The 25,422-nt window shown below is 34.8% G+C and overlaps 1 long non-coding RNA gene and 1 pseudogene across 1 annotated transcript; both read right to left on the minus strand.

Moving 5' to 3' along the window:
* Positions 1 to 260: 260 nt before the first annotated feature.
* Positions 261 to 698, minus strand: LOC145100397 (uncharacterized). The gene is made up of 3 exons (XR_013705013.1): positions 590 to 698; positions 447 to 516; positions 261 to 359 (listed from the first exon to the last, which is right to left on the minus strand). It is a non-coding gene; the product is annotated as an uncharacterized LOC145100397 (long non-coding RNA).
* A 2,574-nt stretch (positions 699 to 3,272) lies between these two features.
* LOC145098920 (uncharacterized) lies at positions 3,273 to 8,358 on the minus strand (annotated as a pseudogene).
* Between the last annotated feature and the right edge of the window lie 17,064 nt (positions 8,359 to 25,422).

Raw genomic sequence — 25,422 nt, forward strand, 5'->3', positions numbered from 1 at the left:
TTTGCGGATACATTGTCAAAAGACCATACATGTCATTGATAAATGAAGCCTGTAACAAACGTTGACCATTCTTCACGTATCTCATCGATATCAGCAGTTGTGTACTCAGTTTTTCCATCCCCGATCTGTGAAAACATTTGCATATTGTTTTTATTAATAAAAAATAGCATATTAAAATATTCTGTAACAGTAAGTTGCAATATTTTAACAGTAAGGATGCCATAAATTATAGTAATGAAAGTAGAATGCTATATCCTTACATTGTCTTTGACCAACACTTCAATTCCTTCTTCCACTATCTCCTTCATGAACCTTAGCATGTAGTAGCCACATTCGGTAGATCCGGGCTGAACTGGACACTACAAAGTTACATATAAAATGATCATTTCCATTGATCCAAAAAATAAAGTTAAAACTACAATTTCAATAAGGAATTAAGTGCTGACCGTAACATTAACCCAATTTAGTTTAACCCTTTTGTTGGATCCACTTTGTGTAGTGTACAAAACCATTGCCCTATAAAAAAAACATTAACAAATATGTGTTTATTGTACTCACATCAAGTGTTTTGATAATTTATATTACTTACGAATCAACAATTTGCTTCAACTGCATATTGAAATTGCCAGAGCTCAAGGAATCAAGATAATAGCAAGTATCCGATTTCATGTCTAGTACACCCAATACCCAATGTCTTCTACAAAAACCACAAAAAAAAATAAAATGTCAAATAACATAATTGCAGTCATTTTAAAAATAAAATGTCAAATAACAATACCCAGGATTGTAGGGCATAAAGATGATGTCATTGCCCTTTCTTTTAGACAATCGATCTGCTAAACCTCTGCTTGCATCGTCAACATTCTTAGATTTCCCTTTACGCGTACTTGGTGAGATTACTGCCAGGTTCACAAAGCAAATTCCATGGTCTCTTTCTGGGGAGCCATACTTCAATTTGTTAAACAACACCCTGTTATCATACAAACACTAAATTCATTAAACATTTTTTTAAGACACATTGTTATTTAAATTAAATTTCTTGCACTTACATCATATAAGACACAATAACAGCACCAGTCAGCTCATCCATTGTAAGAACTGCTTCAAAATCATCCCAAGTTAAGTACGTATAACTATCGTACCCAAAAAGATCATTCTCACTCTGCACTCTTATAGAATCAACCTTTGTAACTTGTCCATCAGCCATCATTGCAGTCATTTTCAAAATACTACTGATCTCAATCCTTATCCTTGTCTTCATCTGTGCTCTGGTCCACCTTCTCTGAACGGTCACATTTTGTTTCTCCTTTTTAATCTTCTTTTCTATCCCAATCAGTACTTCTTCCACATCATTCCCTCCTTCCATATCACATGGTTGTTTTTCTTTCTTATTACTTCCTATTTCTTCTTTTGGAGGTGTTGCATCTTCCTTCACTGGTGTTACATCTTCATTCACTGGTGTTGCAGCTTTCTTCACTGGTGTTGCATGCTTTTTCACAGATTTCACCACCACTTTTCCCTACAAATGCAATCAAAAATACAAATAGTATTACCAAAAAAATTAAGAACTCACTCAAATATCAGAAAAATTAAGATAACCAAGGGAAAATATGTTCAAATAGTATTACCAGGTCAGAGCATCGAATAACTAAGTGTCTTGGCCAGCTTAGTATGTGTCCCAGTGCATCTTTGACCTTCACAATGAACTCCTCTTCAAGTGGAAAGGGTACTAAAGCTTCTCCTTGCAAAATTGTTTCAATCATAACTTCAATGTTTTCATCTGTTACATAAACATAAAAAATAATTAAGATTCAATCTTCTAAATAAATGAAAATATATAAATAATAATAATGCAAATATATCTCAAAATACCCGATGCTTTCATTATGGTTCCTTTAGCAACCACATTTGCAGCAAATTCAACCGCAAGAAGACATGAATTATCCTGCAAAATATAGTATGTTAGTTTGTAGAAAAAGAAAATTATTTAAATATATTTTTCATAATTGTCTTCAAGGACTTACAAGTGATTCATTCTGTGGTTGTTTTTCAAAATCTTCAATGACGCCCCCTATTTGGCAACTTGCAGCTTCAGAAACATTAAGTACACCTCTTTTTAGTTTCTCCAAGTCATCTTCAAGTTTGTTTATTCGTTTATCCACCCTCTCGTTCTCAATCTCCAAGTAATACTTAACATTCTTGGGTAAATAAAAGTATTGCTGTGGCGTTATAAATCTACCCATCCCTCGTACACGCCCACGTTGTTCCTGAGTACCCAACGCCTCTGTAAGCACATCATGTGTTCCACATGTAACCTCTCCAAAGCTTCCCGATTTCTGAAGCTCATCCTGTAAAAAAAATAAAATGGGACAAATGTTATGTTTTTTTTATATATTTGGGAATTAATGAAACTTACAATTTTATCAACAATCGTCTTCACATCTGCATCGTATCCTCCTGTCTTCAACTCTCTTGCTTTTTTCCACAGCACTATCCTATCAATCTCCTCTTCCGTCTTGCCGGTTTCTTGCATCTAAATTATCAAGAATAACAAAATCAATTAACATAAATATATACAAATAAAATAATCAATATTCAGTGGGAATCATACAATGTCATTAATGAGTCCAGCATATCCTTTTCTGCTCAAACGATGATTGTATTTATGATGTGCACGAGTATTTTTAGCTTTCATACTTTTCTCCTGCATTAGAAACATTAAAATTATAAATACAAACATTAAAATTGTAACTAAAAATGCATATAAGAAAAGTTTAACAAACCTCCCACTTCTTTGTAACTCTATAGGATACAAAAACTTTCCAATCTTCTTTCTTTATAAACGGATAATCTTTCGGAGGTTTGAATAGATTTGCCTTGGGATCTTTACTTCGGTTCTTAATGAACTTGGCATATAGATAATGCTTGAAGTTTCTCCACTTCTTCCCGATCGATTGGAGAATTTGCTTCCGGCTCTTTGGGTCAACTACAAACTTTTCCTGAAACATAAAAAAAAGGTTGGTTCAAAAACAAATCTGAACAGGGACAAAAACAGGGACAAAAACATATCTGAACAAAGGTAATAACAGGAAGAAAACAGAGACTTACCAAAACATATTGCCATAATCCTTCCCTTACTTCCTCACCAACTTCCAGCCACGAGTCATATGTTATGGGAACCATTGTTCTTGCAACCAAACCCTCAAAAATAGACAATTTTGTGGCTTCCTTTCCAACCGGGACACCTTTTTTATTGTAAGTTATTACAAGCTTCACTTTATTAGCTTTTGTCTTTGTTGTCGGACCTCTTTGTTTGGAGTCCTCGTGATCAGAAGCTGAATCTGATTCCATGTCACAAAAACACAACCTGTTTCAACAAGATTCAAATTAAATTAAGTACGTTGTTATTTGTTGCAGTTGGACATTGATTAATCACATTCAAAATCTGAAATAAAAACATACCAAAAACTTTATTATTCTGGAAAAAAAATATTTAAACTAATATGCCCTCGCCATCCGGACGCGTACACAAAAAATCATCATCAAGGTCTAATAAAGCGGAGTCTTGTGTTAAATCAAAAGTAACATCAAATTCCAACATATCATCAGTTTCACCATTTGATCCATACTTGTACATCCTATGAGGTGTGAATCCAACAACATGCAAATTCTCATCTTGTTGATCTTGAACATAAAAAACCTGTTTGACTTGACTAGCTAATACGAAGGGTTCAGACTTTTGACCAAGCCTATCAAAGTTAACTACCGTGAATCTTAAATCATCCTTTTTTACTCCACGACTATCAACCCAATCACACATGAATACAGGAATACTAAACATGTGATAATTAAGATCCCATATCTCCTTTATACGGCCGAAGTAAGTTACAGCACCATACACAGGATTGGAGTCTTTTGCACTAGCAATCTGCATGGTATGTGCAACTAAAGACACTCCACTACATTGAGTTGTTCTAGACTCATCTCGAGATGTTGTATGAAAATGATATTCATTTATGGCAAAACCGCTATATTTAGTAACAGCAAAATTAGGCCCTTTGGCCAACCAACGAACATCATCACAAATATCTTCCCCGTTAGCCAAACGTTTTCCAACCTAATAGAAAAATATATAATTAATGTAATTCAAAAAAAATAATTAAAAATATTGTAATTCTAACTATCTTATTTTAAAAACAAACCTCTTTCTTAAACCAACTAATAAATGTCCGACTATGTTGGCTCTGCAACCATGTACTCTTGCGAGCATGACGGGGGTTCAGATCCTTCAATTCCAACATATGTTGCCTGAAGTGTATTACAAGTTAAAAGAATGTTTTATATGATAGATAATGGTATAAGAGTATACAGTTTCATGTAATTCTTACTCTATATACGGCTCCACAACAGCAGTGTTTCGTAATACGTAAAGATGAGCTTGATCAAGTAACTGAGCATCTACAACATCAATTGTAGCCTTTGATAAAGGCTTGCCGCTGCGGATTCTTTCATCAACACGCTCATGAGGATTGCCAATTGATTTCTTGTTTTTTAAGTAGTCTGAACAAAATTCTAAGGCCTCCTCTGCCACATAACACTCTGCAATGCAACCCTCGGGTCGATGATGATTTCTTACATACCCTTTAAGTGTTTTCATGTATCTCTCAAATGGATACATCCACCTAAAATGAACCGGGCCACACAACCTCACCTCTCTAACTAAATGCACCATCAAGTGAGTCATGACATCGAAACATGAAGGAGGAAAGTACTTCTCTAACAAACATAATGTTAATACGATGTCACTTTGCAACTTGCCTAGCTTACTAACATCAACAACTTTACTACACAACTCATTGAAAAAATGACACAGGCTTAGGATTGTTCTCCGCACCTTCACATCTAACACCCCTTTGATTGCAAATGGAAGAAGTTGTTGCATTAGTACATGGCAATCATTAGACTTCAAACCATTCATCTTTGAAACATCATCCGACACGAGATTCTTGAAATTAGAGCAATACCCATAAGGAACTTTTATGTTAGACAGGGTTTCATAAAATAGATGTTTCTCTGCAGAATTCAATGTGTACTTGGCAGGCGGAAGCCAATGTCGATCCCCTTTTGGTTCAGGTTGTAATTCAGTCTTGATGCCCAACGCTTCAAGATCTTGTCGTGCTTTTAATCCATCCTTCGTCTTGTGAGGCAAATTCAACGCTGTCCCATAAACACTCTCGGTCACATTTTTTTCTATGTGCATGAGATCTAACTGATGCCGAACAGGCAACTTCTTCCAATATTCAAGTTCAAAAAAAATCGACTTTTTATGCCAAAATTTAGATCTCTCGTCGATACTTTCTTTTTTCTTCTTTGTCTTCTCCTTCTTTGGCGTTTCCTTCTTTGACACTCCCTTCCTTGACTTTATCTTCTTTAACTTTATCTTCTTTGATCCTACCTTCTTTGATACTACCTTCTTTGGCTTTATCTTCTTACCCCATGTAGTCTCAAATCCTGCCAGATAGTCATAAATCTCTTCACCTGATGATGGTTGTGGCATAAAATCGTGCTCCTGTTGATTGTTGAAATGTTTTTTTCTTTTGCGAAAAGGATGTTCAAGTGGTAGGAATCTTCTATGCCCAAGGAAGCATACTTTTTTGGACTTTGGCAACCATTGTGAACAAGTATTCTTTGAACATATTGGACAAGCATAATAACCTTTGGTAACACACCCCGAAAGATTACCATACGCGGGAAAATTACTTATAGTCCAAAGTAATATTGCTCTTAAATTGAAGTATTCTTTCTTATGAGAATCAAAAGTCTCAACGCCAGTTTCCCACAAGAGCTTTAGATCTTCTATCAATGGTGCCAAGTAGACATCAATATTGTTACCAGGTTGGTTTGGCCCGGATATCAACAGAGTCAACATCATGAATTTTCTTGACATACACAAATAAGGGGGTAGATTATATGTTATTAGGATAACTGGCCAACAACTATGCTTGGAACTTAATGACTTGTGTGGATTGATACCATCAACAGACAAGGCTAATCTAAATTTCGTTTTTCCTGTCCGAATTCTTTCCACGTGTTATCAACAAGCTTCTAAGAAGGGGTATCGCGAGGATGAGTAAGCTTCCCACTATTGACCCGACCTTGTGCATGCCAAGTTAAGTCATGAGTAATTTGTGGTATTGAAAACATTCTTCTAAATCTAGGGATGATAGGAAAATACCACAAAACTTTTGAAGGTACGTTTTTGGAATTCTTCTTCCAACGAGAAGTGCCACAAGTTGGACAATGAGAAGCATCTTTATGTTCTTTCCAGAATAGAACACAATCATTTTCACATGCATGAATCTTCTCATATTGTAGACCTACTCCTTTTAGCAACTTCTTGGACTCATATATCGAGCTAGGGATGGTATTGTTTGATGGTAAGATATCTTTTAGGACAGACAACAAAGCATCAAAACTAGCATCAGACCATCCAAATTGACCCTTCAAATGTTGGAATTTCAATAATCCACTAAGTGCATTATACTTTGACCCTACATAAAGTGGCTTATCACACTCTTCAAGAAGTGATTTCAACGAATCAGGTTCATCGTCTACGTATTTGAAGGCATCATGAAGCATATCCTTTGTATAAATAGAATCAGGAGGAATGGAATTGTTAGGGCATCTAGAATCACTATTGGGTTGTTTTTCTCCATGGAAAGACCAAATCTTATAATTCTCATCGAAGCCGTGGGCAAACAAATGATAACGGACATTGTCAATTGAGTGGTGACACAAATTGATGCAATTTACACAAGGGCATGGAATAACATCTAACTTTAGATTATTAGTTTGTGCAAACTCTAGAAAAGCATTCACACCTTCATCATGTGCATTTGATAATCTACTAGAGGAAATCCATGATTTATCCATTAAACATTTGTTGCCAACCTACATAATTATTTACCATTTAAAGCAATAATGATTACGCATGTTTAGGGACAAAAACTATGCAAAAACAAAACTGTACAGGGCCAAAACTATACAGGGACAAAAAAATTATACAGGGGCCAAAACTGTACAGTGACAAAACTGAAGCAGGGAACAAAACTGTATAGGTTATCATTTACTTTTTCAGCATCCAGTTATTTTTTCAGCTTGTTTCAATATTTTTATGTGTTTGTTATAAAATTTTATGAACTTTTATAGAAATTTGAAAATTAGAAATACTTTTAAAATTTTGAATATGATCTTTTTTGAAGAAATTTTAAAGTTAGAAATGGGCTAAACAGGTGTCCAGCACAAAACCACCTGCAAACCCGTTATTTCATAATTTATGGGTTTGACCTTTTTACCCTTGGGTGGTCAATCTGTTTAAAATTAGGTATTAACTGTCAGTTGACAGTTACATTCTAAAAATGTATAGATATTTATGTTTGATGTTAATTGTGATTAATACTGCATAAGAACTTCCTATAGGTATGGCTGTTCTATGTTGTTTTTTTCTTTCTTTCTTTCTCTTCTGTCTTTGTTGGTTAATGAGTTGATGTTTCTACAAATGTATAAATATTTATGTTTGTTGGTTAATTTATAGTGGTGTTTCCATTCCTGATTTAATGTGGGAGATTGAGGTTAGTAAAATTTTCATCACAAGTCGATTAATTATCATTTTATTATTATTTAAAGATGATTGAATTGATTTGTATGAATCCTGTGAAAGGGTGAGTAATTATTGTTTTTGTTATAAAATTTTCATCACAGGTAAACTCTCTGTTTCTCAAGGTTGTTTTTAGAATCTGTAATAAGTTTAGTTATAGATTAATTATTGTTTTTGTTATAATATGATTGAATTGATTTGTATGAATCCTGTTAAAGGGTGAACATGATGGATCTGTTAGAAAAGAAGAGGTGCAGGTGTTATATGTATTGCTTGTAGAGTAGCAAGAAGCTTTTTGGATGACATTCTTTTTAATCTCATTCTGTTGAGCTATATGTTATATGTATTTATTGTAAAGTATGTACAATATATGTTAGGCTTTTGATTGTTTTTAATGTTAAGTTAAAAAGGCTTGGATATTTTAAACGAATATTCACAAAAGTGAATTTTTAATCAAAAAATAATATAATAGAATCTATATTAGAAAATGAAAAATAAAAAACTTATGTACCCTAAAAAATAGATAGATTAAAAACAAATACCTTTTCTTACCTGAGTATGTGGAATATCAGTGTAATTTATAGCAGAAACTGTTGCTTTATCACCCTTTGAGCCTGCAGCAAGTAACAAAAAAATTGTAACTCATTGTAACTACATGCATATTGCAATGCACAATTATGAAAAAAATTAACGAACAGCATTTAGTGTACAAACCACAGTCAGATTATGTCAAAGCCTAGAAACATCTCATTCATCAATCCTATTATAAGTATACAAAATGCAAAGCTAGAATAGTAATTTTTGCCATGTAAGCTAATTTTTTTGGCAGTGCCCATCATACCTACTTGCATGGGAAACCAGGGACATCAACCTTCTAAATGACTAAAAGTAGGTTCTACTCCTAATTGCATTTGATCATAAGTGAAAATGTTTCTTCTAAGAATAAATTAATAATTGGAGGAGATACTAACCGTATAATATGCACAGCACCAAGCCACATACAGCTGTAGTTACCACCCAGATCAATGCACTTTTAATCCTCTTGCCAAAGGAAAAGTGGAGGGACCGAATTGTAATATTGTGTGCTTTCTGTTTTGCTCTTATGCAGAAACATCCCTACGTAGCACTGTTATTGAAACAAAACAAACTGCTGAAGGTAGTCATAAGAAAAGGTAGGCATTAGGCAAAGGGTAATTTGGTCTTTGTGTATTGGGTGTTACATTTTCACTCCTGAAATTTTTTGTATGTGATGAAAATTGACAGGGATTATTTTTTTTGCATAAAATACTTGAGGCCTGAAGTATTTTAACTAAAAAATATATGTAAGAAAGTACAAATACGTGAGTTATTATATGACCTTAACCTTTTAATAATTTGCCAAGTACATGCCACGTAGGTTGCATGTCAGCAAACACTTATCAGATAATTTTTTTTTCATTGTGTGTGAAGGTTGGATCTTCCAAAAAAAATCAAAGATGTTAACAAACGTAGTAGTTTAATTAAAATATTTCCAACAAAAACACAAGAAGAGAGCAACTATGTGAAACCTTAACTATGTTGGAAAATTAAGTTGGGATCGGAGTGGAATAGGCGTAACAGAAGAACATATATGAAGTAAAACATAAGACAAGTATTACCTGGTCAATTTTTTCCGAGGTTCATGATGTCTTTTCTCTTCCTCCGCTTTTCAGATCTAATCAACAAAGATTTCTCATTTAGAGGGAGAGGGACGGTTATAGAAGTGATGAAGAGGTGAGATAATGAAATTCGAAATCAAAGAGGTTTATTTCTATTTTTGCAAACACACCCACAGATAAAGAGAGATAGAAAGGGTAATCGGGGTATTTTACATCTTTTGATTCAAAAGGGTGTTCGTGGAAGACTAGGAAGCTCAGATGATGACAGCAAATTAGCAAATATTATATCTGAAAGGCATCGGAGGGATAAAACAATTGGGTTGCACTCTCCAATGAACGCACCTTGATGATTGCAATGGTTGCTGGTATTGGTGGAGAGTAGCAGCTCTAACCTGATAGTTGATACCCAGTTCGGAGAAAGATTGTTGGGTGGGTTTTTAATACGTGATTTTTTTTGGAAGATCCAACCTTCACACACAGTGATGAAGAGTGGTGTTCCTAACTTCTGTGTTGTTCTTCTAGCACTAAATGATCTAGGGTATTATTGTCTTTTTCTATTTTATGATACACAAGGTTTAAACTTTAATGATAATAATTAATATGTTAATTGATGTATTTATTTGTATAGGTATAAAGCAAGGGGAATTCGGTTGGATTTTGGTGATCTTGCTTATCTTTCATGTGACAAAAGAAAGTTCTTTGAAACAATTGGAATGGAATTTGGAGTTCCGAGGTTTGGAAAGACTGGAATCACTGCTGGTAATGACCTCAATGAAGAAACTTTGGATGCTTTAAACAAACAGGCAAGCTTTTTATAGATTTTTAATTCTTAAGAGTATTGAATCATTTAGTATTTTGTAACTTTGAGTATCGACTTTAGCTTGGGCAGGAAGTTTCTCTTGAGAGAACTTTTCTGATTAGGGCAGGAGGATAATCATTTGGATTTCCTTTCTGATTTGTTCTTATTTCCATTTAGTAATCAAATAGCTTCCTAGATCTATATATCTCATATTTGAGTTTCATTTATCTGTTATTGGATTTTGGTTTCTATCAAAGAGGTTGTGTGATGATCAAAATGCAAAATGAATCAATGGCTGATTTCATAAATACATACACTTTCAATGTTTAATATGCTCTAACTAGTCTTTTGGTTCCAGAATAAGATGCTTTTTGACTAATTAAGTGACACAACTTAGAACTTTTTTCTATGTTCTTAAGAAGATCAAGTGTCCTTGCAGAATTTCTCAACAGTTAAAAAATAAATCTAGACTCAGACATCTACATTTAGGGTTTAATGAATGCTTCAACCATGATTTCATAATCTCAATCCCTATTACAAATCGTCCATACATACACCCAATCGAAATGAAAGATACAACATGATTTCATAATTTCATAAGTACAATCAGAAAACATAAAAAATTATGTTCTACCAGACCAGGGTTCGAAGAACTTGAAGAGAAACATCTCACAGGGGAGTTTGATTAAGAGTATTTTGAGGGATTTTTCGACTCTTTTCTTAGGCAACTGTCATTATGTATACACGGTTAGCCAATCCTTTCTTCACCTTGAGAACAAGGTGAAAGTTTGGGACAAAAAGTAGAGAAAATGTTCGCAAGATGAAAGAAGGGGATAAAAACATTACATATAACTTGAGAAGCTTGAGATTTTACCTTGTGTTCGACTTTAGAAGCTTCAGTAGGTGAGAAACCCTTGAATGTGTTCAACTTAGCATCAGATTCATGGCTACCAGGCGCTTCTTCCCCTTGTCTCGACTTTCTTCTGCTCTTTCTCTTCTGTTACAACGTTATATGGCCAACCGGGAAGCTCACTTGGGTCGATGATCGGTTCAACAGGAACACCTTAATCGGACCTAGGGCACGTAAATTTTAGCAGTCTCCAATGATGTCAGTTGAACCCACGGTCGTCGGCGAGGCGAAATCAGCCAGAGAAGTAACCTAACGATCGGAGGAGGAGACGTTGTCTGCAAGGGAAGGCGAGTCGAGGTCTCACCGTCGATAGAATCGTAGTAGAGAGTGAAGTGACTGATGAATAGTGAGTGTTAGATATTTTGTTAGTAACCTCGATTTTTGTGAACAGATGCGCGCCTTTCACTAAAATTATAATGCGACACTTTGAGACGGCGCACATTTTACATTAAGTGCCTTCCGTGTTTTTAAGTTTTTTACATTAGACACTAACTCTAAGGGCAATCAATAAAACGCGACATATATACTTAAATTTTTTGAAGAGATGACATTTTTTTAATGTCACTCTCTCTTGCGTAACATAGATCAATGAGCGTCGTATTTTGCACATCGTAAAAGGCCTTTTTTCTTCTAGTGCATATTGGTTTAGCCCATCCTAAATAACAATTGGCCCGTACTGTAGGAATCATTGATTTACAAAATCAATCCCCATATATTTAATTGGTCTCTTTTGATCACATAATTAATTTTTGATCAATACTAATTAAATAATATGATTTCATATTAATATATTTGAACTTATAATATATTGATAAATCATAAGTAACCTGTTACTCAAGTATCCATCCTATCAAATTGTCTTGGTGATATGCAAACCGAAATGGACCATGCTACTATCGGGTCAAGTACATACCAATTATAGTTATGGGCTTAGACACCTAATCCAACAGTCTCCCACTTGGATAATCCTAATAACTATTATTGCAAGTACGACTCCAAAATCTTGACTAGTAATCGTAGCTCTCAAAAGCCTTTGTCAAACTCTTAGCTAGTCAAATGACGCGTCCTTTATATAAGGTATCATATATTCCTCCATTCTAGATATCATATGGACATGAGAGATGGATTATAATCATTCTCTATGTCCATCTGTTGTTTCCCGATTTCCAATTTATGACGACCGACTAATTGAACAAATCACATCAGTCTAGGCTTGGACATGCACTTAGGGTTGTCATCACTAAATCATTGGGGGGCCCACATATATCGCTTTTATCCATCTAATGGTAAAAAGAATAGATTAACGTCTACTCAAATGCTTGCTTGTACTTACTCATCAAATCACACACAACAATATATTTTATAACACCAAGTTACTGGTGCGTTTACATATGTCAATGTGCAACCGACTTGTAAACTACAACTCACATGTCATGGTTTCAAGAATATAAGATATTATCGTCTCACAATCACTCATGATAAAATCCATGAAGTGATTCAGATTAACACGGGTTTAATCCAATACTCGAATCTTATTCCAGGAGTACTCATGAACACTACAACAAACTTGTGATATGTCTTAAACACCTAGTCCTTTTCCCTGTTAATTCCCTAGGGATTTGGAAAAATGGACCACTTAAATATTATAGCATATGCAATCGATCCTATACCTGAAGCACATGGGATACGATTCATAATGTCTCACATAAAGACGTGATACTTTACCAGTCTCTTGCTATAATATTTCCACATATAGAATTTCCATATGTTGAACCATTTCAACATAATATCCATATACGTTATTGAATAAATTTGATTAAAAATCACAATCTACAATTTTAGATTTGAAATCAAGTAAGAATTGCTCTCCCTTAATTATAGCAAAACAACTTTTCAAACACTGCAACTTTACGAATTGAAACTTTTATTTTCTATAATTAACATTGCTAACTCGCAACACTTAACGTAATAATTGTGCTCTTACTAGCATAATAATTACGTTCTTATGAGCATAACACTTACACTCCCATTAGCTATGACATGTATCCAAAAATAAGTTGTACTTCTAGAAATCAACACTTGTTGACTTTCTTACCATAGTTCAGATTTCTGATATGAGCTGCTTCGATAGGACTTTATCTAGGCTTCGCAAACTCATACACCTTTCCTTTGGTAGCTCACATGTATATCTAAATAATTTTAGAACTTAAATCAGTAAGTCTCAAATTTTTAGACCTTTCCCATTACTCACAACTCGAACTATGAAGAGGGATGTCGTAATCATCGTCAAATTTGAGAATGCAGATAACACAATTGATATCTCCTGAAACTCTACTTAGTGAAAGCGTTTCATCAAAATTATTTTCATGAATTGAATAGAAACCTTATGACACTTAGATTTAATGGTATATGTGTTCCTATCCATGTGAATTTGTCATAACCATAATCATAAGACAAGGCTAGTGACAAATCCAAACTCATATTGACTAACTTATTCAATCCTAATTTCTTGCCACATGGCAGCACAAGGGCTTGCCATTGCTTCTTAGGTTGTTATCAAACAACAGAGAACTCATAGAACTCACATGCATAGTTAACTTAACTGGAATTGGCATAGAAACAAGAATATATCAACACGATAGTTTACAGACCTCAAGTCTTGTGCTACTAATTAATAACAGGTTTATTCTTAATTAGTTCTTGAAACTTTTCAGGAACATTAAGACTCCCACTGACCTCTTGACATATTAGTTTATCTTTGTCAAGAATATTCCTTGAAAAACAAATATTCAAGAGTTAGTGCGGATTCTTATCAAGATAAACACTTCACATTATTGGTCTTAGTTGGTCTTTGTCCTTACCAAGACATCACAAGTTACCAATTTCAAATATACAAGAGCAAATATATTTTACTCAACATTTGATGAGTGTTTTAAACCTTCTTAATATTATGTCACTCAAGGCACATTCTTGGAGTATTACTCTAAGACTTGTTTTAACGAAGTATGACTCATCTTCTTGATTTAACCATTTCAACAATTCACGATTCCTCTTATTAGCCATACAAATGCACTAAGATATCCTTAGAGGATCAATTGTGATATGGTTTTGCATAATCATTAAGATGATCATAAAACACGATACTAATATACTCTCTTATATTTTCAGATTGGAGAAACTTTTATCTTTCTGCCTAATTTGATTCTTCTTATTCGCTCTACTATACATTAAAACTTTTCCAATGATTCAAAATTACACTTAATCTTGTAAGTATAACCATATTTACTAAACTTTAGTAAATCATGACGAATAGCCTTATTGTTCCTTGAGGTGGACATGACCAGGGCACAACCAAGTGTACCCGATTCCCTAGTCCTTTACTTGACTCACATATACATGTGAACAAGGAATCAGTCTAAATTTCCCAAAGACGAAGGTTCTCATCCATCACATAATACAAGTAGCACGATCCCAAGTTTCTGGTCAATTGAAACTTGGGTGATGAGAATCTTTCCTTATTTGGTAAATTTTGACACTACCACAAACAAAAGAATCAAATCCATATTCCAATATTGCTATCCATATTCAAAATTTTTCTTTATTTATAATAGTACAGAAAACTTGTCCTTAAAATTCAAATACAAATGAAAACTATGTTGTTATCTATTCCTAAGCAATCTATCATAACTCTTAACCAGGAGCTCAAAATTTTGATCATCGAGCCATGCGATCAAAATCCATCTCTTCGCGATCAGAATTAGCTTACTCTTCCTTTAAGCTTCCTTTCTTTTCTTCGATTCTACAAAACATCAAAATGTAATTACATTACATCATGTATTAAGAATCTCCAAATTGGAACTTAATAGAATTAGACAATGGACATAACAGAAGTAGAACAATACAATTTGATTAAAGTTCTTAGGTAGTCAAAACAGCTTCGCTTCCAATGTCCCTTTCCTTGGTAATAGAAACACACAGGCTCATTTGGAATGGCACATGGAACAGTGACAGAATTGGCCTTTCTCTTATGATCAAAACTTTTGACAATGGCCAATTCCTTTCCTTTAGGAGAAGGAATCATTTATGGGATGTCCATATCAGCCTGGGATGTAGATCTTCCAATCAAATTTGCTTGACCGTTACGCCAAATAATTGATGATTCAACAGCAATTAGCAAATAGGTAAAATCAATAAGGGTCATGTCGTGATCTGTCATATAGTAGCTTTTAACGAACTCACTATATGACTCAGGAAGTGACTGAAGAACCAAGTCAATAGCCAACTTCCTTGGGAACACGACACCCAACATTCCAAGCTTGTCAATATACAGCTTCATGTCCAATACATGAGCACATGTAGACTTTCCATCTTTGTGTGTACTACCTATTAGGGATTGAGTGATCTTAAACTTTTCAAGTCTTCGAGCTTGTGGGTCAACGAGAATTATTAGAGGAGATGGAGGAAGTGAAGTATGATTTCTGGGAACAACATCTTCATGAGGAAAGCTTTTTCTAAAAGATTCGGGAAGACCATAGTTGTCAAAACTAGACGTCTATAAGGTAGAAATTCAAGTTTTGTTGATTTAAGTCCTTAATATAACACCCAAAATGAAATATTAAGGCTACGACCCAACACAATATTTTACAATTTGGAAGACGGATGTCGTAATCCAATTTCAAAATATTTGAGGGTAGGTAAATGAAGATTTACCAATTTCAACCATGAAAAACGAAATTGATTATTAAGTTTTAAATGAATTGAAATTCCTGGATCTTTTGAGATTCATTGAACTCTTTAATGGCATGTTTAAATCTCGATTGTGCCCTTCAAGTTTGTGACTGGGATGCCGGGGATCACAAACAAGGTGTGAATAACCATGCAAATTAGCTTGGTACACTTAATGTTACAGATCACCTTATCAATGTGCCTGTTAACCACACACGCTCCATTGATTTATGATTAACATCAAACTACCCTTTGCCACACACTGTCAGTCCCAGATTAGTGTGTCGGTTAACCACACGCGCTCAAATAACGACTTAACAAGCTGCAAAGTGTTATTTCATGTGTTAGCATCAAATTCACATTTTTCCTAAGTAACTAAGCTTAGGAATTTATAAAGGGGTAGTTACTTGGTATTTTCATTATACTTTTAATAAGAATTAATGTTCTATCCTACCTGTTCGGCTAACGACCCTCCACTAGTCAAAGAAGCAGTGGGTGAGAGTGGACACCCATTAAACCTCCATTTTATAGGATGTAACCTTATACCCCCACTTATAGACCGGTTTCGTGAATGAGGCCTACTAAAAGTAAGACCGAATTTTTAATTACACATATAATATATTAAACTTTTAATATTATAAGAGTATAAGGGTGAATTTTAAACTTTTAAAATACTAAGTGATTTAATCTATTAATTAAACTATAATCTTAATTTAATTAAACTTAAACCATATCTTTACGGAATTATTAATTCTCTTTTAATTAAACACTTTTATTAACTATTAATAAAGTCCATAAAGATGTAATATGAATTATTCAAAACATCAAATAACTTTAGTTTTAGAATTTAACGTCTCAAAAAAAAACTTTTCAAATTCCAAAACTTGAGGGCATGTATTGTAACTCTTGAAAACTTTTAGAATTCCATAAAAGAGACTTTCCAAGTTCCATAACTTGAGGGAAAGTTATGAAACTCATCAAAGCGATTTATAACAAATTTTGTAACCTTTCAAGACTCTTGGAATACATAACTTAAAGAGTTAATGAATGAGACTTTTCATATCCATAACTTATGGAAGTTTCAAAACTATTAAGATCATAACTTTTAAAAAAGACTTTTGAGTTCCAAGATTTTATGACAAAATTTGTAACTCCTTAAAAACATTTAGATCAAACTTTTAAAACAAATAAAATAATCATATCACTCTATATTCTAATAAATTGACCAGATTCAACTCTTGTAGTAAAATGACTCAAATTTTACAAATAATTAGTTTTTCATAAAATCAAGTAATTATCTTAAAATTTGACAAACTTCATGTTTTTTTTCATCTTTGAAAATCAAACATTTGTATCAATATAATAGAAAACAACCCATGGCTCTGAAACAACTGTTGCGTTTTAGTATACTACAACATCCAATGGTGCACATACAACCCTAAATGTTTTGGATCTATGTTTTCTCTAATTATACATGCAATATTGTTTCCAAAGCATTAAGCCTACAACTAGCATACAGTTGACATAAACAACATAAAATACTAGTTAGGAGTTTAGCTCTTTATGTATCTTGTAGAACTTGTTGTATTTGGCTTTTAAGAACTTAGCAGCCCAAGTGTGATGCCTCAAACAGTTCACAACACACCTAGGACAAAGGAGAACTTGGGAGAGATGTTGCTAACTCCAAAATCGGCTCTAATGAACTCCAAGAACTCTAGTAGTCGATTTTGAGTGCTAAGGGAGTCCTTTTATAGTGTGGCAGATTTTAAGGTTACATCCATGCAAATCCTAATGCCCATGACCTTTCATATTACTTAGGCTCCATAGGTTAAACCTTGGACTACCATATTGGTTTAGCGCATCCTAAATAACAATTGGACCACACTATAAAAATATTTGATTTACCAAATCAATCCTCATATATTTAATTGGTCTCTTTTGATCACATAATTAATTCTTGATCAATACTAATTAAATATTATGATTTCATATTAATATATTAGAACTTATAATATATTAATAAATCATAAGTAACCTCTTACTCAAGTATGCATCCTATCAAATTGTCTTGGTGATATGCAACCCGAAATGGACCATGCTACTCTCGGGTCAAGTATATACCAATTATAGTCATGGGCTTAAACACCTAATCCAACAGTTTCTATTTATGCTTTTGATATGTATTGACAATGAGATCTGAAGGTTTTTAATATAATGAAAATACATTTCTTCGGAAATGCTTTGATAAATTCTTTATCATATTTTTATGATCAAATTCCGCAACATATTTTCTTTAAAAGTATACTCCGGTTTTCAAATAAACCATAAACAAATAGATCTTTTTTTGGCAATGAAAATGGGGATGTCACACGTTCAGACTAGGATAAATCTATGATCAATGGATGGAATTTGTGTGATAGTTAGGCTATGGTAGCCTTTACCAGTTAGACTCTTGGGTGAAGTCACGTAGTGTGATAAGACATGAGGTTGTCAGTCTCAGCATGCCGTTGGGGATTATGCATTCTAGCTTAGTAGAAGGTCACCAGGGAATCGTAAGATCTTAGATCGAATGAGTATGCGAATCATTGGATATTTGGATGGAAGTTATGTACTGGGTTGGCATATGGATGGGACTTGCGATGAGAGTCAACCTTGTTTTTAATGGACGTCTTTTTGGAAATAATGACTGGTCAGGGATTTTGTCTTCCAAGGGTATCAACAAGATAATTTAGGACCAGAAGGATTTCGTTCGGTTTAGGTTATAGAGTGAGGTCATATTAATTGTGTTTCAGAATGGTTATGCATGTGTGGAGATCAGGCAAGGTATTGGAATTTTCGGATGTCTGGCAGAGAAGTGATGGTTATTCTTCATTTAAGTGAGTGGGTTAATGATTCGTTCATCGATAGGGTATGTGAGTCTTGCTAAGCATAGGTTTCAACGGTAGCATCATAGAGCCACCATATGTATGAGTTGATGTTTAGAACGAAGCGGGGTTTGGGAAGTATTGGCCAGACCATTCAGGTGTCGGAAAAGAAACGAGGAATGATTTCGAGGACGACATCCAGTTTAAGTAGGGGAGAGTTGTAACATCCGATTTCGAGAAGCTTCACATTTCCGGATTTATGGCATTAATGTATCAAAGGAGGGCCCTGGGCTTCAAAGTGTTTGGGTTTTAGACCCAGTTAGGTGTGCATTATATAGTTTTTGTTATCCAAGATTTCGGTTTAAGTTTTGGGGTCCAAGGGTATAATGGAAAAAAATGATGCTTTGGACTTTTTGTTGATTTAAGGATGTTAGTTTGGAAGGTTTTAAATCAAAGCATATTTGATAGAATTGTAGGGTCTTTCATTATCTATCCGAGCATATGAAGAACAGCGAAAACGGAGTTGAGACGAATAATTTATGGCCATTGGAAGTTAGAATGGGAATGAATTTTAACCAGTACGCTAGGCATACATGGCATGTATGATCGACGTACTCGGCTAAGCTGATCGTGATGTTTCTCTCTAGTATGCTAGCATACTTAGAGTATGTTGGGCGTATGCAAGTTAAGGTTAAACCTTAATTTTTGGGTCTTGTACGCTATTTAAAGACCTTCAGTTATTTGAAACCCTTCTTATCTTCAACATCAACTCTATAAAGCAGTTCCCTCGAAACCCTAGCCCTATTTGTGAGATTCTTGAGCATTTGAGTGTTTTGGAGTGTTCTTGGTGCATATTGGAGAAGAAGGAGCTCAGTGGAGAAGTGTTGGTTGTCTTGGATGTTGTAGATCTAGACGTTATTCACCTTGATCTTTCTTTTGGAGGTAATATGCTTTCATCTTGATTGTTCTTTAATGTAGATCTAGTTGTAGGTTATATTATGAGTCTGTTTTGGTTCCATGGCTTGGAACTTATGAGTAGAAGTTACTCTAAAACCTTCAAGCGTCCTTTCTAGTCATTTTTGAGGTCATCTAGTTATGAAAATCGAATCTTGATGGGTATATCTCTTCCATGCATGAGTTAGTGGTCTTTTGGTAAATTTATGAATCTAGGGCTTTGGCTTGGACACCATCAAGCCATGAAAAATCATAAAGTCAGGAACTTTACGATTTAAGACGTCCCTTAGAGTTAGATCTATAAATTGGATGTTTTGGTCTTTAAGCATTAAGAGCTTAAAGTTGAGTCTGGGGAGCTGAGTAGTATGTTGGGCGTACCCTCTTGGTACGATGCGCGTATCAGGTCGTAATGATTGTCCTTTTCTTCGATCGAGTAGTATGTCGGGCGTACTAGGTTGGTATGTTGGATATACTCACCAGAAACCTATATAGGTCATTCTAGCGCCTTTTGTCATTTAGATTTTGGTCCATGAATTTTTGGGTCAAGTATGAGAAGGGTAATATGGTATTTTACCCTTAGTATGATAGAATAAGAATCAGACCTTTGATTGTGGGTATTACCCTAATTACTGATTAGGATGATTTTGGATGTGTTTAGTATGAGAAGCCCTATAGCAGCAACACGTGTGTAATTCGGTCATCATTAGATTGAGGTGAGTCTCCTCATAGTATTAATGTGTCGAAGGCACCAATGTTGGTCCGCTTATTATGATTAGGGGATGTTGGTTGTTTTTGCGACTTTCATGTAATGTCTATGTTTGTATGTAGACTGGGCCCGACCCGATGCTAGGCGGGGTCCATCACATGTTACTGACAGATCTGTATTGGGTGGGGCGCGATGCAAGGCAAGGCCCATTGTATGTATGGTATGTGATATTTGGAGAACTCACTAAGTTTTGTGCTTACGGTTTTATGTTTATGTTTTAGGTACTTCTGGTTTCAAAGGGAAGAACTCGACGTGATTGCATTGCATCCACCGGTGTTCCGCATTTTGTGACTTGATTTGTACTCAGATAATTATTAACACTATTCTATATTTAATGACTTTTGGAAATGAATTAATGAGTGGTTGATTTTTCGGGTTTCAAAATAAAAAATTTTACTTAGAATTTTGGGATGTTACATTAACCAAACCAGAAGACACAAAGATCAGTATATTTTTTTTGTTTCCATAACTACATATGTAAGAAGGAGGAGAAGAGCAAACTTTCATTTTTTTTATAATTAAAACTAACATTTGAGTTATGTTAGTTTTTTCAAATTAAGTCTCTCTCAAAACTTTCGTTTAAAATAGATATATTTAGTCCCTTCCTTAATTGAATGCGACAAAATCAATCATATGAATTGTTTTCTCTTATTTTAGAACCTGAATGCTAACATAAGAAGTTTGGAAGATGAATTCAAACTTTGATTTCAAATTAATTATTTCAACCGTCATTTGAAAACAATTTAGAAAGTTAGTCCAAAGTTCAAACCTTGAATAAAAATAATCAAAAGCAACCCTCCCTTGGAAATTGCTTGCAAAATTAGCCCCATTTATTGAATGTTTTTAACAAATCAACCCCAATGTTTTAGTTAAATTGTTAAACAACCCCACACTTGCTAAGTAATACCAAAACTCCCATTTTGGTTAATTAGGTAACAAAAATAGTCCCAGTGGTTCATTTTAAAAGAGTCATGTTGCGATTTCTCACGACAAGCATCACACCAACGAATCTAAATCATATTCACGCATAAAAAGTGAGTACTTATGGCCCCTTTTTAATGTTTTATTATTTAGGGGGTGAATACTAATGAAACACGTATATTATTTATGAAAATTGCATACAAAAACTCATATCTAGTATAAACGATATTTTGTTTAGGTATTATTTCATAAACTAGTTTATCATGACGTACACTTGTTATAATGGGTTAAGCATGTTGCGAAATAGAAATATAACCTATTATAATGCTTTGATTTTCACGTGATAATGAATCTCATGAAACATGTGACACAAATGTTCATCATTCTTGTATTTATACCTATATCATGCACGTATTTATACATATGTTAAATATATATGTATAAGTTATAACTCTTTTATGTTGGAATCTTTGCATGCACTTGAGAAACTTACTATCGATAGAGGTGAGTAATATACACTTTATGAATATATTGAACTTACTAGGCTTTTATAGAGAAACTATATTGTATACCTTAGTTAATGTCTTTTATGGTGAGACACTATTGATTACCTAAGTATAACCACTTAATATACCCACTCGTCGATAATCATTAATCCTCAAAGTGAGATACATATGTATAGATCTATATGGGTTAATACCCCAACCTATGATTGCTAGATAGAACCTTGACGGATTAATCAAAGTGGGTGATAATATTTTTTAGTATTTATCTGTCGCACCCTGACCGACGACGGAAAACATCGGGGTTGCGATGTTATACAATTAGATCACAGTCAACCACATATACCGAATACTAAATATATTTGAATCAATATTATGCAAACCTTTATGTTTTGGAATTGAAAATACATCCACAGGTTGACTCCGTGAGTTTTATAAAAAGAAATCTTTATAAAACATGGAATGTTTAACAAAATAAGTTGTGCAAAACATGGTCAACAATGTTACCGATATGCTTCGTGTGAGACCCGATACTTGAAGTCCAATATGAAAGACCCCTTTCATACTTAACATTATTACTCCAAACATGCTACATGCATATTCATAAACATATTTTACATATATGGTCTTATTACAAGAGACTGGATACAAATCGACTAACGAGGTTTTTACAAAGTTTTATATATTACATAACTTCACAGGAATTTATACAATAAATACAAAAGCTATATTATTATCTATTCTATATCTTCTAACAGTACAAAACTATACTAGATGCTTATCACCTGCAATAATTAAACGCCAAGAGGGATAAGCGGGTGACGCTTAGTGAGTTCAATAATAGTTACAATATAACTGTAACACCTGATACCTAGTATGCCTATTATTCAAGCATTTCGTGTGTTTTTCTCTGGGACTCGACGAGTTGGAGGCCCAACTCCTCGAGTAGAGTCGAGATCCGCGGATAGTTTAAGTGACCTACTCGACGAGTCGGAAGACTGACTCGGCGAGTAGGTGTTGTTTGGGTAAAACCCTAAATTGAGGGTTTTCACCCTATTTAAACACCTTATCTCAGCCTCCATCGTCCCATATACTCCCAGAAGACATCTTATCGAAACCCTAGCCATTTTTGTGTATTCTAAGGCCATTTTGGTGCTTTTTGGTGGATTGTGAATCTTGGGAAGAGGAAAGGAGCTTGTGAGGCTAAGGGGAAACAAGAATATCTAGAGTTTGGAGCTCATTTTCAGCTTATTGGAGGTATGAAGCTGAACCTTTGTCTATAGATCTTGATTTTGGGCCTTTTCCTTCATCTTTCTAAGCCCTTGAGAGGTTGTATTTGGGATTTAGTGTTGGAAGTCAGTGTATGCTTTAGATCAAGATCTATTGGGGGGTTTTCTGGCACAAAGTTGCCCATTTTTTTTCCATGAACACCCCATGCACCTTAGAGGCCATCTTTTATGGATTTTCAGACCAAAGACCCCTTGCATGCGTACCAAGTTTAGAACTTTACGTGTAAAATGGACATTAGGAGGCTAGATCTATGGTTTAGGTGTGTTAAGCCCCACTAAAATCGAATATATAGTTTTGGACAAAGAGGGACTCGGTGAGTCACATGGGTGACTCAGCGATTCGAGATGCTTTTTCCCTTAAAAACTCCTTCTAGAATGGTTTTGGTTGAGTGAAAGGAACGCTTAGCCTATTAGGGGGGTTGCCTTGGACCTAGAAGTCATGGGATTCGATGAGTGCTAGAACAGACTCGGTGAGTCTAAGGCAATCTCCCAACCTTTAAAGATGGACTTGACAAGTTGTTCATCTAACTTGGCGAGTCGGATGAAGATGGTCATGATGGTTTGAATGAAGGTGAACCTGTTGAGTTCTTGATAGACTCGACGAGTGAAGACGGGTTGGATCGGGTTATTGGGGTATGGACTCGACGAGTTGGTAGACCAACTCGGTGAGTCAGGTCAACTGGGTGTTGACTTTGACCAATGTTAACTTTGCCTGGTTTTGGTATTGACCCGAATTAGGGTAGTGTGTTATGTTTGATGACTTGGGGTTCTTGTGTAGGGGTTGAGGAATCGAGGAGAGCCGACCTTCACGCCGAGGACAATTTAGACACTACACGACATCAAGGTGAGTTACCTTCCAGTAGAAGTGGGTCTACGGTACCAAGGCCGACCCACTAGTAATTGTTAGTTGGGATGATTATCATTGTGATAATTGTCTGGTCTGTTGTTGTTGGATATGTGAGTATGCTAGATATGTGAGTATGCTAGTTTTCTAGTTGCCATGTTATATAACATAGTACCAGTAGAAGGGGACTAGTCCCCGATTTGGTCGTTAGGACCAATGGATAGGTCGGACACCCCATATATGTCCAACAATATGATTATGATATGATATTATGTGTTAGCAGTAGGGGTGAAATAGTCCCCGTGTACGGTTGAGATAGACCGGAGGGTATGTCAGCACCCCAGAATGGCTTCACATGGGTAGGTCAACACCCGAGAACGGCTTGACATGGGTAAGTCAGCACCCGAAAAAGGCTTGACATGGGTAGGTCAGCACCCTAGAACGGCTTGACATGGGTAGGACGGGCGCCCCAGAATTGCCCGGAAGTTTATATGCTATGTGATTATATGGTATGTGGTATAATGAGGGAGCTCACTAAGCTTCATGCTTACAGTTCTACTTTCTGGTTTCAGGTACTTCTTCTTCTAAGGGGAAGGAGCCGGCGGTGTAGCAGCGCATAACACACACATGATTTCCGCTTAGAGTTTTCTGGGATCGTAATCTGATATGTTGTTACTTCAAGATGATTTGGTTTGAAACATGATATTATGGTTTTATGTATTGACATAATCTTGCCAATGTTTTGATAAACAAATTTATAAATCACTTAATTAAAGAAACAAAATTTTTGGCTTCAAATTTTGGGATGTTACAATAACGCTATGCCATATATATATATATATATATATATATATATATATATATATATATATATATATATATATATATATATATATATATATATATATATATATGACAGAAACAAAGGGGGACAAAGAACAACAAAGGCAGATGAGTATCATATGACAGGCTTTCCATATCAACGAATAATCTGATTCAAAGATTTACAGTCAATGAATACAACAATTTCAACATGATATACATCAATAAGACTTCAGCCCATGTGACATAGAAAAATAAACGATTTTTCATTTATCATTTTGCTAGAAATTTACAGGGTTTCAACCCTACCTAGCCTTCTGCCAATACCAAAGTAATACGAGTCATTCTCTACATGGCCAAAGGCACAAAGCCAATACCAAAAGTAATACGAGACATGCTCTACACGGCCAAAGGCTTCATACCAATACCGAAGTGATACGAGTCATTCTCTACATGGTCATAGGCACAAAGCCAATACCAAAAGTGTTACAAGACATGCTATACATGGCCAAAGGTATAGCTCCATTATCATTATAACACGGGAAAGCACATTGCCCATATAACACATAACATACAATTGTCTCTATATTGAACTCACCGTGAAATAACCAAATGATAAAATGCTCATTTGGGCAGCACTTCGTTTCTAGATATGACTTTCATTGACGAAATCGGTGATTCTACTTGAATCCAGGCTTCATTGCGGGCAAACTTTCAACTTGAAAAGATTA

This window comes from Lactuca serriola, chromosome 4 (genome assembly GCF_051521515.1).
Source record: "Lactuca serriola cultivar US96UC23 chromosome 4, Lser_US96UC23_V15, whole genome shotgun sequence".
Taxonomy (NCBI): domain Eukaryota; kingdom Viridiplantae; phylum Streptophyta; class Magnoliopsida; order Asterales; family Asteraceae; genus Lactuca; species Lactuca serriola.